The sequence below is a fragment of the Chinchilla lanigera genome, unplaced genomic scaffold, assembly GCF_000276665.1.
Source record: "Chinchilla lanigera isolate Chin_1 unplaced genomic scaffold, ChiLan1.0 scaffold00072, whole genome shotgun sequence".
Classification (NCBI taxonomy): Eukaryota; Metazoa; Chordata; class Mammalia; order Rodentia; family Chinchillidae; genus Chinchilla; species Chinchilla lanigera.
Genome location: NW_004955473.1, coordinates 5,770,014 through 5,785,747, shown reverse-complemented (window position 1 = coordinate 5,785,747; position 15,734 = coordinate 5,770,014). Strand labels below are relative to the sequence as shown.

The following is a 15,734-nucleotide window of genomic DNA, read 5'->3' as shown; positions in this document are numbered from 1 at the left end:
CTGTGTGCGCTTTTCGGCTGGGAATCGCGGTGGTATGAGTCCGGCCCACACTCGGACCCAGGAGCCCTGCCGCTCCCGGAGAACTGGCTGCCTCGGTTATCACTATTAACACTGTGCTCTGGTAAGTCTTACCCAGTGAGTTCCTAAATTCTGAACCAGGTGAAGTGAAACAGTAGCAGGAAAAAATCACTGTGCATTTCTTAAAAATGTACTGTGACTCAGAAGATCCTATAAAAACTGGCCTCTATGCACCTCTTGATTTTATTTCCTGTCATTCTTTCCTTGTTCAATTCAATGTATTCACATTGGCCTCCTTGCTCTCATTAGAATACTCCAGCTATTATAATATAGATAGTTGGTCATTTCATTTGGTCATATGACAAATATTTGCTGATCGCCTACTACGTAACAGTAATTTCCCTAGGTACCTAACATAAATTGATAAGCAAAGCAGATGAGCAGATGACAATCTGTATTATTTTATGAACAAATTTATGTCCTCCTATCCTTGTTTCTTGAACACTGTTTCCCTAAGCAAATCAAAATTGAGTGAAAGTTGACCTGAGAAAATGTGGATCCAGGCAGAGTCAAGAAAGAAGAGTGTAGCCTGGGGATATAGCTCAATGACACTTAGTGTTAGAATACTTGCCTAGTATGCATAGGGTCCTGGGTTCCATTCTGAGAGAAAGAGGTGGGACTGGTTTCCCATATAAGTTCCAGTCACCTAGCTTGATACAGGGTATTTGTCAGGCCAGCACGAGCCTGCCAAACCCACTAGTCTCATCCTTCCTGGGCAAAGCCTGTGTAAAAAAAACTAATGACCTCATGTCCCTGAAGGGCTTTCATGCTACTCTGTGATAAAATCACATTCAGTAGCCCAGTAAGTATGAAATGAGCCAAAAAGTCACTGATGAAGGATCTATTTAGATTATTTCAAAATAGGGACTGAAATATTTAAAAATAGACAATGGACCTTTAATTAATATAGCCTGAGGGGAGGAAATCCACATTATTTTCAGTTTATTAGTAAACTAATTATGAGTTTCAACACTCTTTTGCTTTTTTATAAGGTAAGCAAGGACACAGATCACTAACCCAAGCCAATAGGAACCCCGAGCTCTCCTAAAATAGGACTCAGGATATCCCCTCCTGGACATTCCACAGCCCCATGCTCAGAGGCTCTTTGTGGCAGGACTTAGCCAAGGAGCAGGTTGACAAAGCACAGTGAGGACACCTTCTCAACACCCGAGGTTTTCAGGACCTCCAAATGCTGCAGGACAAGCTACACGGCTGAACCTGTAGGCTGCAGGGCTAAGACCTGAGGGCTACAGGGCTAAAACAAGGGGTTGGACGGACAGCTCAGCAGTAGCAACCCACTGTAAACCCTGAAGGGCCACGGGTCCTACTCACCCCTTTCTCCGTCCTTCTTTAGCACTAAGCTTGACTGTCTGGTCCCACCCCCCACCCTCAGGCAGCAAATTGTTTGGGAATCTAGCTTACAATTTGCAGAAATCTAATAGCAAATCTTTCTTTGAGGCAAAAAAAAATACTCCATCCACACTATGTGCATTTTTTGGTTTTTATTTTTTTCTATTTTTCTAGATTTTCTGTTTTTCCACTGTGTATATTTTTAATTATGCAAGAACTACATGATGTGTTCTTTAAAAATGCAATTTGTATGCATAAACTAAAAGGGCCCCTTGACTACTCTTTTCCTCTCCCCCTCCAAAAAAACCACTCTGATTAGTTTGCTCTGTGTCCCTTAGGCCTTTTCCTATTCAGTTTGTTCCTGGGTATGTATATATCCAAATTTATAAAGTTGTTTGTGGATTTTTAAAGAAATAGTGCTTTTTCACCTTAATAATAGGCCTAGGAGATTTGTTCCTGTCAATAGATACAGAAATATCTTATTCTTTTTAATGTATCTATAATATTCCATAATAGTTCTATCCTTGTTTATTTAATCAGCCATCCTTGAGGGGGTGGGAGATTAGGTCGATTTGATGCTGCCAAGATGTTCTTGTACATACTTTTGTGTTCATATATTTAAATGTTCCTGAAGGGTATATATCTAGGATTGATATAATTAAAAGAGAACACAAATTTTAGATTTTAGTAGATATAGCCAAGAACTGATTCCAGAAAGACTGCCAATTTATACTCCTCAACAGTAGGGCATTCATTTCTCTGCATTCTCAGTTAACATTTAATATTAAATAACTTTTTCTTTTCCTTTTGGCCAAGCTAAGGAATAAAATGACACCTTTTCAATTTGAAATTCCCTGATTGCTACTATAGTCTAATATATTCTCAAAAGTTTGGTAAGCTTTGAATGGTTCCTTCTTAACTACTTTCCACACCTTTATTTGGAAGTCTGCCAGTAAATTTTGTCTTATTTTGTACTTGGCTGAAGTGAGGTCCATCTCTACTAAGAAGATAAAGTTTATGACTTTATGTACTTAGGCTACAACAGACAAGGACAAGTCCTTATTTATATTATTAAACTCTTTGCAGCCAAAAGTCCAGATCTCTGAATTTCTTTGAATTGGATTTCACCAAATGTGAGTGTCAAGTGAAGTCCACAGGTGAGGGGCCCTGAGAAACAACTTCTGTGTGAAGATCATATAAGTGACTGTGTGATCATCAAGGTCTCCCTGACTCTCTTTGGTAAAACTGAAAAGAAAACCTAGTATTTAACCCAGAGGTCCATGTAACAAATCATTTTCTCTTGTATCTCCTTAACATTTAATATGATGGTTCTCAACCAGGGGGTATTTGTCCCCACAGGGGACATTTCACAATGTTTGAAGTAATTTTTGATTATTTTGACCTGTTTGCTCCTCAAATTCTAAGGCACCTTACTTCTATACTTAATGTGCCATATTTTGTGGGCTATACATTCTCCCAACATTGCAAGGCTATTCTTACTGTTTCTGAAAGATGCTCTATTGCACACAACAACATCTTTCCTTTGTCTTTTTAGCCACTCAGGGGTTCAGCTATGGATTTCCCATGGGTTCTTAACTTGTTTTAGTCTACTTTCTCGTTTTCCTTATTAATTACCCATTTCAGCGATACTTGCCTTGAAAGACTGAAGTACTTTGAAATAGACTGCTCTGATTTTTCCTTTTGCACCAAAATGTTGAATTCATTTTTCTATGACTACCACAAAGTGCCACATCTGCAGTCACTCCTTGTATTATTCCCTGTCTATTCCGCAAGGCTACAGTCAATTTATTTTTTCTTGTACTTTATAACATAATTTACTTCCAGAAGCACTTATCTATAGCCCCTAGAAAGTACACTATCTTCCAGAGTTATTATTCGAAATATTTAACCATTATGTGTCCCAGACATACACCAGTAGCACTGGATCCCTAAATAAGTCAAACACTGGACTTTACATCATGCTAGTACCAACTGCTTAAGTGCTACTACTTCTTATAATTTCTTCCAAGTCCTGTCTCTATTATAAAATCAGCTTTTGGTCCTCTGATTTCATGTATTTATTCAATATACATGTGTTGAGAAGCCTCAGTGTTCCTTATTTTTGGCATTGTAGTAGAGGAGGGTTTCTCAACCTCAGCACTGCTGACATTTGGAGAGGATAATTGTCTGTTGTGGGTGGCTGTCGTGTGCAGTGAAGGATATTTAGCAGCATCCCTGGCCTGTCATTATTAGATGCCAGTAGCACAACACGCTCCCAGGTCAAAATAATCGAAAATTACTTCAAACATTGCCAAATGTCCCCTGTGGGGGCAAATAACCCCTGGTTGAGAACCATCATATTAAATGTTAAGGAGATACAAGAGAAAAAGATTTGTACCCTTTGTGAAACTGAAGTCTCATTTAACATTTCATTTACTATACTGCTCAGTTACAGTTATATAACCCAAATATTCAATTTAACCAGTTATATAGACACATCTTTACCTTGAGAACCCTGCCCCTGAGGTAAGAGACACAGGTAATGAAAGAAATAGGTCAATATTTATAAACTTCATAAATAGAAACTAAACCACAAATTACCTTTTCAGTGTAATAGCTGAGTGGTAAAGAATTGTGACTAAATGCAACTACACTTCCCCACTGACAGAATCTAATAGTTCAGAATAATTTTATATTTTTCTCCACCTGCTTCTAAATAGATACAGGCTCCTCAGACATTAGTATTGATGGCGATCATCATGTGTGTAAAGCAACTAGTACTTCCCATGCATTATCACATTCAGTCATCACAACAAGCCTGTGAGGTAGGTGTTACTATAATTTCACCTTTAAATATGAAGGAACTGAGGTGCACAGCAGAGGGCCAATGTCATACAATTATGTAGTGGTACACTCAGAGCCCACATTCTCAACCACTAGTAGCACCGCTTCGGTGCAGAAAAAGAAGAGAGAATAAGTGAAACAGAGAAATAAAGAAGCTTATCCCCTGCCCCGTCTCCTCTCATGGAGATAAATGTGGCTCCAGTATCAAAATAATGGTCTTATAAATGTTCCAGTCCAGCCAGGCACGGTGGTGCACACCTGTAATCTCAGCACTCAGGAGGCTGAGGCAGGAGATTGCCACATGTTTCAAGGCCAGCCTGGGTGGGGTACATAGTAAGTTGAAGGCCAGCCTGAACAGTAAGACCCTATCTCAAAAGCACCAAAAAGAAAATAAAAAGCAAAGAAGCAAATGTCCCAGATCAACTTGAAACTTAATGCTGAGCACCTTTATAAAGTGAAGCACAGCTAGAATGTCATAAAACATGTTCTCAGAGAGGTCATGAAGTTGGTAGGAACGAGTAACCTGGCTCAAAATTAAAGAAGCATGAGAATAACCACCCATTCAGTGCCCTATACTCTCAAGAAATAAAATTTTTTGCTGTGCAAGAGCACACTGAAAGTCAGGAGAGCAGGAAACTCAGAAAGTATCCTTGAGATAATCCACCGAAAGTCAGTCTTCAGGTAAAAATTTTTAATCATCTTCTACCAAAGGTAAGTATCTCCACTGTACTTAAATGTTCCTCTTGCTTGTTCTTCATGCCTCTGCAATGCAGAATCTCCAATGACTTGATTTTCATCGCTCACCAAGTCTACCCAAATTGACTGTGCTAGGTAAGTACAAATAAAAACAATCACCTTTGCTATCACATGACATATATGTATTCTTTAAATTTACTGCACTATGCCAACTTGCACAATGAAACCACAAGGCCTATGAGGAAAAATTGGGTTAGCAGAATAACAACAAAAACATTAGCAACATGTTAAAAAACCAGATAGAAATGGCAACGCAGGTTTATGTGTGTGAATGGTTAATAAATACATCTGCAAACAGTAAATATGACACTTAACCTTGAAAACTTCTAAAGGTTCTTTGTAGACATAGTTATTGCAGCTTGTGAGTCATTGTTGAAGAAGGTTATCTGAAATCACTTGGAAACTTAACACAGTCTGAATGGGTGTGGCTGGTAGTGTCTGAGGTGTGTGTTTTATGGATTACCACACAATTCAATTGAGCTGGGTGCAATTTTCTGCATTCACCTCGTGTTTCTTGCTGATAGAATCATGCTCAAGTAAACATGAAATTTATGGCATGCTCAAGTTATTCCTTAATATATCAATTGCATTTGGACAAATTCACATTTTCAAAATAGAAGTTATAGCAGCACTAACTTAGAGGGGTTTCACTAGTAAGAAGATGGAGGCCAGTGCCATAATATAGTATCAAGGATGATCTGCGTCTAATGAAATCTCTGGATCACTTTCCTGTGTTAGTATACATACATATACCTGTAACTAAGAGAAATTGTCTTTTTAAATTTTTTCCTTTCATTCCAAGACCCTAAAACAAAATACTGTAGAGTCTGCAGTCATTCTTCATCCCCTAGTGTGAGAGCACTGACTTGGACTTGCTCTTTCCCCAAACAGATAAAGGAGAAGGCTTTGGAGGGCTATTTGACACTTAGAGAACCTTGCTGTTGGCCGATGCATAGTGGATCCTCTTGACGAAAAAGGATAGAGACATAAACAGCACCAAATACTCATTTTTTAATATTTCCCTTGATTCTCTGCTTTGGCATATCTGACCCCCTCCACCTCATGTAATCTCCTCCCTTGTGGTGGCTTTAAACATACATAGTAAGTCAATATAATTACCCCTCTGTATCTGTAGGTTCCACACCTATAGATTCAAACAACAGTGTATCTGGAAAAAATTCCAGAAGTTTCCAAAATGCAAAACTTGAATTTGCCACATACTAAGCACTATGCTGAATGCAGGAGAATAGTCATATGCAAGTCTACGCTGGCATAGGCTTCCAGAACTTTGCAGATCCTCATTCTCTCTCCAGCACTGGTTGGAGCAAGCATTCCTCACCTTCTATCTCATTTATGTACTATATTAAGACCTAGGGGGATTTTTTTACACCGAACACATAAAGACTTTTTCTTATAATAACTCTAAAGAATTCAGTGCAATAATCATTTACATTGTATTTTCATTATTTTCAATAATATAAGTAATCTAGAGATGAGGTAAAGTATATAAGGGGAGGTTATATACAAATATACTATTTTTTTTTTTTTTTTTTTTTTGGTTTTTCTCCGGTACCGGGAACTGAACTCACGACCTTGCACTTGCCAGGCAGGCGCTTTTGCCGCTGAGCTAAATCCCCAGCCCCACAAATATACTATTTTACATAAAAGACTTGATCATCTGGGGATCAGAGGATCCTGAAATTAATGCCCCATGGGCACCAAGGAACAACTATACTTCTGCAAATTCTGTAATGCTCCTTCCCTTCAACAGGTAAAGTTCAATTAGTTGTTCTGCTATCCATTTTGCAACTATGCCCTTATTTAGAGCCTAGTGGAGACATAAAGAAAAAAAATAGCAATGGAATTTAGCCCCACTCATTCTGAACCACAGATCCATCAATAAAGATTATCTACCCTCAGAGGTTTACCTTCCATGGGTTCCAACTATCAGCTGCTCCCACCATTGACACAGGATTTCTTAGGAGCTAGGGTGTAAGAAATAAGAAAAGAAAAGAAAAGAAGACAAGAGAAGAGAAAAGAAAAGAAAAGAAAAGAAAAGAAAAGAAAAGAAGAAAAGAAAAGAAAAGAAAAGGAAAGAAAAGAAAAGAAAAGAAAGGAAAAGAAAAGAAGATTCTTGTCTCTTTTCCAATTCTTTGAATCAGAATTAGATCAATTCTTCTGAAATGTTCTGTTGCCCACATTAGGTTTCTTGTACATTGAGTTCAGGCCAGGTTATACCAAATGGAAAAAGTAATGTACTCACTTGATTCCGTGGTACATCTGAATTCTGGCTCTTTCTCAGTCTGCTACTGTTTACTTATCAGGCTTCTCAGTGCTCCATTCATTTGCATAAAATTTTATAGCTGTATACAATAAAGAGGACAAGATAGAATATGTTTACTCCATGTAAGCCAGAACTAGAACACCATGGTTGACACTATATTAGAATTATCTAATTTTTGTTTTGCATTTACTCCTGGGAACTAATTGACAACAGGGATTTAGTGTATCTCCCACACATACGATAAAGTTTGGCATAACACTGGTGACCAATAAATTATTCTGTAATGAATGGGTGAGTGAAGGCCTTAATCAAGAATCCTAGCCACTCTGCAAGTCCAAAACTAAGGAAACCAGTTTGGAAACCTGAGCATGGGATAGAACTCCTACTAATTGTAAGGTGAACTAATGTCTTGTTCAGTGGTATCATTGTGTTTTCTACTGAGGTCACTACTAGCTGTATGGCAGAGATTTTAGGTATAGTAATAAAGGGATGGTTATGTACCAAAATGATTATCAATCATTAAACGCTAGTGAGCAAGCCTATACTTTGTCCTTAACTCTATGCTAGGCACAAGAAAAGCATGAAAGAATAAGGCATTGCCCCTACTCTCAAGGACCTCAGTTATAATAATTATAATTTACAAGACAAACTCATACTCAGCAATAGAAAATAAATTTTTTTTTTTAGAAAATAAAATTTAAGGCACAATATAGAGAGGTTGTTAACTATGCAGACTACTGCAGCAGTTTAATGGAGATGCCGGTCAGTGCAGCCTGGCACAGTTACAGCAGAGGAAGAGGCAGAACTTATGATGGTCTTATACTGTGGGTTAGGGTGTAATACGTGCAGGTTATTTCAGAAAGATTAAGTAGCAAAAGCAAAGGTGAAAAGACAGGGAAGGGCATAAAGCTATCGGCCTCGCTATAGAAAAGACTAGTTTGATGAACCATTGAAGGCATAATGTTCTGTACCAATTGTTGTATCTTGCCCATAGTATCAAATAATATTAACTGCAGGGCCAGAAAAGAGATTCACTTTTACAATGCTTTCCAATCCCTGAGGCCCCTACTCATTTGTCCATCCAGTTCCCCCACTTTTCTCCCAAGCATACATGCGCACTGCTTCCACACAGCACACACCACAACAACCTTTTTTTTTTGGTCACACTGACCCACTTAGAATTGTGCTAATCAGTGTTTCTCCCGGAACTTTGTAGAGAAATATCAGAAAACATTTCTTCCTCTCTGCTGAGGTTGCTAGGACACCACATGGAGAGAGACTGCACACAGAATACAGCCAAGAAAGGGCAAATGGGCTCCAAAAAACTGGAGAAAAGAGTCTAATGATACCAATTGAACCCTGAATCAGCTCTACCTGAAGTCAGGCTGTTATATAAAACAATAAATTTATTTTTAATCTGCTTCAAATAGGTTTCTTTCACATCCCACTAAAAGAGTCTTAGATAACATAGCCCTTATCCACACTCTCCTCAAAAACTGGCTAACCAGACAAAAAGCTTCGAGTTCCTAAATTATAGTACAATCACTTAATTCTGAGGCAGCCCATTACATCATTAAATCGTCCTAATGGAATGTTATTCCTTGTAATAAGTTAAAATTTGCACCCATGTTAGTTAATTTTCACAGTCCTAGTTCTCTTCTCTGGAGCCAGACGAGACAGAGGCACTCGCATTTGAAGGCAAATTTATGCCTTTTCTGACAAGGCATACACCCAACTCCTTTACCATTCTTCACATAGCAAAGTTTACATGACTTCAAGCTGCTCTGCCATCCTGGTCATTCTTCTCTGAATGGGCTCCAGATTATAAGGTCTGTTACCCAAGACTAAGGGAAATATTCTTATGATGGTTTGACCAATACATATTACAATGGGATTATCATGTACTTCGTGTACTATTATCACTGTAGTTCTCAGTGTTGGTTTCCCACTGGACTCAACTGGAAAGCTTTAAAAATACTGATTTCCAGATCATACCTACACTGTTTCTTTTTTTTTTCCCAGTGTTTCTTATGCAGTTGATCTGGGTTGAAGTGTGGGAGGCCATCATGTGAATTATATTAACGTATCTTAAAAACACTTAGCCACATCTCATAACTAACTTATATTTGAGCTCATTGTACATTAAAACACCTAAATCTTTCTCACATGAGCCTTACTAAGCCACACTCTGTACTTTGGCAACCACTTTCTTGGACCCCTCTACCAATATTATTTTATGCTTATGTCCATTAAATTTCATCCTGAGATTCTGCTCACCCACTAAATTTGTTGAAAAATATAAAAGCCTAATTTGGGTATCCCCCATGTTTACTATCCTTCTACAAATCAACAGGATTTTAAAAATATCTTCAACCAAATGATTAATAAAAGTATTTGACAGGACAGAGTAGAAAGCAGAATCTTGTGACTAATTAATAAAGCTGTTATATTAATACTGTCCAACTCTGTACCCATAACCTTTGCCTATGTTTCTTCAACAAACTACTGATTGACTTAATTCTGTAAGTGAGGCCACAGATCATAATACATTCAAAAAAGGTATGAATAAAAAAGTCTTGCTACATGACAGGATGACAGTCACATACATACATTCCCCAGGGCCATCAAAAAGCTACCCCTCCCAAAAAAGTAAATTTCGTTTACATTATGTGACTTCTCAGTAAACCCATTTAAACTCCCACTGATCTCTGCAAATTCTTTTTTAATCACAAGCTATCTTTTAATAGCAATTTCAAAAGTCATTGTCTGAGATTAACATCAAGCTTGTCAAGTTGTGACTGATGCCACCCACCATCACTTTCTTTCTAAAAATTGGAATACTATTTCACCATCTCATGTCTTCTTATAAATGTGTAGAATTTAGAGTCCAATTTCTTTAACTCTCCTAATCTGTAAAAGAACCCAGAATGCAATGTCACTAACTATATTCAGTGTATATTTTCACATCTAAGATAGCTGTGTCCCGGTGGCTCCTCAGGAGACTCCTGAGTAACTAGCCTCTCCTTCCACTTCCACTTTCTGCCTCAAAATCGAGTACTACCAACATTAGCAATCATCAAAACACCCCATTAGGGAACAAAAGAAAGGTTCCCTTTTAAATCTTGTCTCAACAGTGTTTTCCTTCTTTGTTCAGTATATTCACTATCATTGTGTTTCTCTAGTAGAGGTTGACAAAATAGGGGTGGGTGGGAGGGAATCTGTATCCTCAACTTTTATCTGTGGCTGTACTCTAACTTGGAGTGTTTTGCTGTTTTATCATTCTCTTTGAGCTGGAAGCAAAGAGAGAGCTGACATTATTATTTAGTAGGAGCTGCAATTGAAGAGTCTGGGCAGAAAGCAGAATAAGGAGTAGAAAAATATTCTTTTGTTCCCACACAGCTGCTTGCTTTTTACTTCTCTATTTTATATGTTTAGATCTTGCCTGTGAAATGCTTTCATGTCTTTCTCTCACCCCCTTTCATGTTCTCTATTGCCTTTCCCCTATTTTTTGCTTCTCAAATATGTTGCTATATTATGTTCTCTTGGTGAAGCTGGGCCTCTCAAGTTTATCCGAATTCATTATTTTTGTCACTTTCATCACAATTAGGTGGCATTTGTTGAGCATCCTCAGGGAGAGAATTGACATGAGGATTGGCACTGTTATGAACATGCTTGCTCCTAAGTATGTCAATAAGCAAAATCTATCTTAGGTGCCAGTGCGGCTCAGCTTCTATTCTCAGGCATCTGTTGCACTCAGAAAACAACTTCTTTTTCCATCCCTGGACTTGCTTTCATAGGCCTAGTGCTGGCCTACTCTGTGTTGAGGATTTGGGCATACTGCAACACCTCTTCTCTTGCTATTGGGAAAGAGGCTCTGGTGTAGGAGCAGGGAACTGGTTTTGCCCAACTCAGTTTCATCATTAATTTGCTGTGTTTTGCTCCAGACATCCAACTTTTCTGAGCCTATTCCCTCATGAGATGTTATTCACCAATAACAACGACGAAAAGAATGCTACACTCAGGAGATTTTTATGAGCTCCTGAGATATATGAGAGAATTCCAAAACTTGTCATCCACGAATCAAAATATGTAGGCTGCAGTCTCAAGGCCATCATATGTGCTGCATATGGATACAAAATATGATTAGTAATTAAAATGGCAGCTAAAATGTTTGGGGGATAACTACGTGCCAGCCACTATACACAAACATGCATTCACACACATCATGTGTGTATATGTACACACACATGCATATAAAACATGGGTCTCCTGAAAACCATGCCACCTACCTATGCTATCTTAATCTATATTAAAAAAGACATTGTGGTGTACTGGAATGGACACAAATGGGGCATCAGGATCCCTGGGCTGCAGCCCTCACTATGGCATAAACTCTGCAACTCTCACAAGTCACCACCACAGGTGATAAACTGGAAAATGCCTAACAGCCTTCCCCCTTATATGCAGAAACTAATGATAGGAAGGGGCATAGCAATAATGGCAACATAGGAAGAGTCATTGTCTCAGTTCCCCCTTGTATGGACTGATTGAGAAGAACTATTTCCCATGCCAATGACTGTGACTGGCCCAGCTGTTAGGGTCACCCAATATGCTGGTTCCTCCACTGATGAGGATGGAGGAGATGATGAAAATGAGCACCACTATTGTATTCCTACTCCCTTCAAAAATGTCAGGGAATACAACAGAATATCTCTTCCTGATTTTATCCAGATTGAGACACATCTCAATGCTCATCCCATTTAAAATGTCTCTATACTGACCTCCTACCTCAGAACTCAAGCTCATTAAAAGCTCAGGCAAGTTCTACTTCTGCCCCCTGCTGCAAAAGCTACCACGGCAAGGCCACACTTCATTGCAGCTCTTAAGGCATTCTGCCTTTCTCTCTGAAGAGTTTCCAAAGGGTAAATATTTTCCAAATGACTACCCAAGTTGTGTGAAAAGAGAGCCTACCTATTCAAATTGCTCTCTTCTATAAACTTAGGCCTTCAGGCATGAAATTCTACTGTATATCATTCCTCTGAGGGAAAGTTTCTGTTAATATACACATGATATGTGGGAAAGGCAATACATTGGGCCATTAATACCTTAGCCTATATTATGCTCTATCAAGTGAGTTTGAAAGACAAGGGTCACAATGGAAATGGAATATAGGAAGCTGGATACCAATGCTTATGAAGAATGTAAAGAGAGATCTGGAGATGGAGAACACTCCTTGAACTGCAGGCCTGGCCCAGGAAACATGAGAGTATTTGGAATGTGGGAAAACAGAACATACTGGAAGAAATGCATGCTTTTTTGATTGCAAATAATCTAAAATCTCATTGCCACCTTATAAATCCCAGGCTTGATAAGTAGAAAGGTAGAGATCATTGTCAGTTTTCAAATAGATTAAACAAGGCCAAGAAAGATTAAATTCTTTGCTTAAGGTCATTGACTTTATCAGGAAGCCTTGAAAGTTGCAATTGGGGACCATGAAGAATAACTCAAATCCAATACACTCACCTTCTCTGAACCTTAGTTTCATTATATGCGAAAAGAGAAGTTTTGACTAACCACTTCTCAAAAGCACCTCCCCATCTAACTTCTTATAGCTAAGCTCTCAAGAGCCCACTCACGTCCTGTTAAAGCAACCAAAAGAGATCTTGGTTGCATTGAAATTTCTGTTTCGAGACAGATGACTTTTAGGCATTACTTAATACCTAAGGGCATTAACGTACTATGCTAAGCACTATACAAGCCCTTTTATATGCATCATTTCAGTTAGTTCCCCCAAAACCTAACAAAGATATACTTATTATTCCCATAAGGAAAGTGAAAATCAGGGTGGGGGGATTCTTAAATTTTCTTAAATTATCTTAAATTTTCTAAGATAACATAGCTGATAAACGGTAGGCCTAGAGTTCAAACATAGGGATGTCTGATTCGATATCCTTGCTGTAACCACTGCCTGTCAAAATGGTGGAGCACATATGTCTTGGTTACTTTTCTCTCGTTGCTGGGACAAAATACCTGATGCCCAAAATTAAGGAAGGAAAGGTTTATTTTGCTTACAGTTTGTGGAGGTTTCAGTCTGTACTTGGCAGATTATAAGGCAGAGTGGCACATGGCAGGGAGCTACAGCTCATGGCGTCCGAACACAGCAAAAGCAAAAAGCACACACCAGGGCAGAATGGGGGAAGAATGCCCTCAAGCAGCTTCTTCCTCTCCCTTACATATGCAAACTATCCACCCCAGGGTGGGTGTAGCTCTCACACCCATCAAACTCTAAAAGCCTGCCCCATGGCCGCTTGAGGCTTTGGGGGGACACACAGATTCAAACCATAACAACATATTATCACACTCTGAACAAAAAGCAAGCAAATGCAAATAGTGTGATGTCGTGGAAAGCACAAAGTTTGGGTTCAGACAAATTAGGTTTAACTTCAAACTCTGTTCATTATTAACTCTAATCCTAGTTTTCCTGATCTGTAAAATGAGGATGAAAGAAATAATATCCGGACAAAATCAGAGTAAATGATGTAAAAAATGTAAAGCACTCCACGAATGGCAAACACTCAATATCAAGAGAGTACTCTTCTATTGTAAATCCCTATTAAGTGAGCTAGTGAGCTGAAGGATACGTGCAACCATAATTACACTCTTTGCCAGGTTCCATAGTTGAGTGACTCGAAAACTACCACTAAGAGTGAAGGAGAAGAGCTGCCTTATTTTTGCAAAACATGAGCAGCTGTGTAACTGGTAGAAAGCAGTTAGGCTCTATCTTTTTTCATTATTCTCTAGGAGATAGACTTTACATCTGATCAAATAGTGAGAACAACCTAAGAAGTCAAAAGCAATCTGGTGCCAAGGGCAGCATCCCTGCTACTACTTCAGCTCCCCAAAGCTCACCTGCTTGGACACCTGCATCCTCATTTTCAAGGAACCATAATCCTCAGGGTCATAGGCATATGGTGAATGTGGTTAAAATCCACCAACCAAAGTGGTGGAAGAAGAACACAGAGAGAAAACGAGACAATTGAGCCCAGCCTGTAGCAGAAACCAGAGGTGATGAGATGCAGCTACTATGCTCCTGCTCCCTGAAAAGTCCCTATCCTGAGAAAGAGAAAGAAGAGAACAATGGTGGCAATTGCTACTAGGTATGAGCTTGCTGAGCATACTCAGGGTAGGTAATAAGAATCATAGGATCTCTTTAACCTTTATTGAGATTCCAAAGCTCACAGCTATGCTAAGAGAGAGGGTAGACAGAGATCAATGCTCCATTTCACATTTGAGGAATCTCAGGCTCAGAGATGGTATGTAGCTTAGCCTCAGTCTTACAGACATTAAACAATAAAAATAGTATTGAAGTCCAAGTGTGTTTAAATCCCATTCTAGAATTTACTGCACAACATGGGGAGAAACAGAGTCGTGAAGAATATACTAGCACACAGCCCTGTGATCTATGACTGCATGTCAGCACAAGCCGTGCACAAAGACCTGTGGAGATGCTGATGCTTTGTTATAAAGGGGATCAAGAATAAGAAATATACTTGGGAGAAGTAGAAATTTTGAAACACCAAGTCCCCACCATATTCTGACGTTCTAAACAGACCTGGCAGAATTTGGAAGAATTAGCAGAGCTGTTGTTAGAGAAAAGGAAACCCCACTGCTTAGTGAGAAACATCTTTTTGTGAAAATAGAATAATCAGTGAGGTGGCAAAAAGTGTGACAGGTATCCCTAGGTGTTAGAATTTAAATTGAAATCATATGATCATTTCAATTTTCATGTGAAAACATAGTAAGTCCTCAAATAAATACTTACATGGTCAAAAGTAATCAATCATTGGCTACGTAATTCTGCATAGCAAGACATTTCTAAATTCAGAAGGTTGAAGCAGCAATCATTTATTTTTACTCACACGTCACTCTCCTAGGTTGGATTCAATTGGGCTTGGCTCCAAGCAGTAAACTGGATTCATGTATGCCTCATATGGCTCCCGCCTTCACAGGAGTGGAAAGGTCCCTGAGGTATGTTCTTCTCATGCAGAAGGACAAGGTCATTGCAGGACAAGAGGGCAAGGCCAACAATAAACGCACATTCCAAGCTTCTATATTTGGCATCTTTGTCTAGTCACACAGCCAAGTCCAAAGTCAAGTTACGGAGGACCACACTGTAGCCACCACTTGGCCAGAGCAAATCACATGGCCAGGCCCATGATCAGTGGAGTAAGGAAGAGCATATTTCTCCCTGAGTGGTTAAAAAGAGAATAATCAAGGGAGAGAACAAAAATATACCAGTTAGTGAAAAATGGGAGTGTGGGATAGCTTACATTTAACTTAAGGTATGGCAGCACAAAGTTTAGGCGATGACTTTAGGTATATCTGAATTAAATCTCAGCTTTCCCACTTAGTATACTGTTGT

General features: G+C 38.9%; 1 long non-coding RNA gene across 1 annotated transcript in view; it reads right to left on the bottom strand.

Moving 5' to 3' along the window:
- Positions 1 to 15,323, bottom strand: part of LOC102016374 — a 37,022-nt gene extending 21,699 nt beyond the window's left edge. Inside the window, exons 1-2 of the long non-coding RNA XR_263582.1 lie at positions 15,232 to 15,323; positions 7,292 to 7,391 (exon numbers count right to left, since the gene is read on the bottom strand). This is a non-coding gene — a long non-coding RNA (uncharacterized LOC102016374). The remainder of the gene's footprint in view (positions 1 to 7,291; positions 7,392 to 15,231) is intronic.
- Between the last annotated feature and the right edge of the window lie 411 nt (positions 15,324 to 15,734).